Genomic DNA, 1,525 nt, shown 5'->3' on the forward strand with positions numbered 1-1,525 from the left:
TATATATATATATATATATACATACATACACACATATATATATACATACATATATACATATATATATATATATAATAATATAAATAATATATAATTATATGCATATATACATACATATATGTATATACCTACATATATATGTATATATACATGCATATATGGGTACAGAACATCAAAAAACGTGAACAAAATGAGAAACGAGAACATAAAAAACAAAAACATACAAAACGAACATTTTTTCGAACAAGGAAAGAAACGAGACAGGCAACATAAAGAACATTTCCATCATCAGTTGTCCCCTGTTTTATCTACTTTCGAAAGTAGGGACAAGACGCGACGTCGTTAAAACAGTCCTCGCAAAACGAATTAAATAAAATTTGGGATTTTTTGCGGAGGGTTAAAGTGGTTACAAAAACAGGACAGTAAGAACAAAACAGTAAAAACAAATGGTGAGGGCTGTTAAGCCATGACGAGCTGAAGTAGTGAACGCTGGAAAAACGAGCTTTGAAAAGAGACAAGCAAAGCACGTCTTGTCTTTAGGAAGGAATTGGAAGAAAGAAAGATAGATAGCCGTTGGTCACGTGTGAGCAACGAGAGCGTCAAGGAGGAAGAGTGAGAGAGGGAGAGGGAACGGTGAAGAGGTGAGGAGAAGAATAGGGAATGGGTGGGAGAGAAAAACAGAAAGGAAGAAGAACAAGTGAGGGAGATAGATAGAATAGAGATAGGATGTAGAGTGCGCATCGGAATTATTAAAATAAAACTTACTTGGAAAAGGATGTGTGGTGTTCAATCATATAATATAAATAATATATAAATATATGCATATATACACATATGTATATATATATTGATGATGGGGTTGTGCTTGACGCGCAATAATTAAACCATTCAGGTTTCGGCTCTAATGTTAATCGCCGTTAAACTCCTACACAAGTCCTCCGTATTCGAGGGTAGGTTATGACGTGTTTCCTCTTCAGCAACCTGATGATGTGTTTGATTACCATGCTGGCACTATGCAGAGAATCTACTGATTGCATGTCATGTGATATCATGTGTTGCAGAATACTAAAACATATATAACAGATGAAATAAAGTACCAAGTCAATGCTCATGTTCTTTTTCTCTCACATACATACATACATACATACATACATACATACATACATACATACATACATACATTTTCGATCATGTGACTACTGACATGGTGGAGCACCGCCTTTAGTCGAAGAAATCGACCCCAAAATTTATTCTTTGTAAGCCTAGTACTTATTCTATCGTTGTGTGTGTTTATTGAGCAAAAACACCTAAAAGCTCCACGAGGCTCCGGCAGGGGGTGGTGGCGACCCCTGTTGTACTCTTTCGCTCCAACTTTCTCTCACTCTTTCTTTCTATTTCTTGAGTAACGCTGCGATGGACAGGCGTCCTGTCCAGCTGGGGGGAACCCATACGCCATAGAAACCGGGAAACCTGTCTAGGCTTTGAAAGGGCGAAAAAAAAAGAGATATGCATGTATACATGTACA

The sequence above is a fragment of the Octopus bimaculoides genome, chromosome 1 (genome assembly GCF_001194135.2).
Source record: "Octopus bimaculoides isolate UCB-OBI-ISO-001 chromosome 1, ASM119413v2, whole genome shotgun sequence".
NCBI classification, from domain to species: domain Eukaryota; kingdom Metazoa; phylum Mollusca; class Cephalopoda; order Octopoda; family Octopodidae; genus Octopus; species Octopus bimaculoides.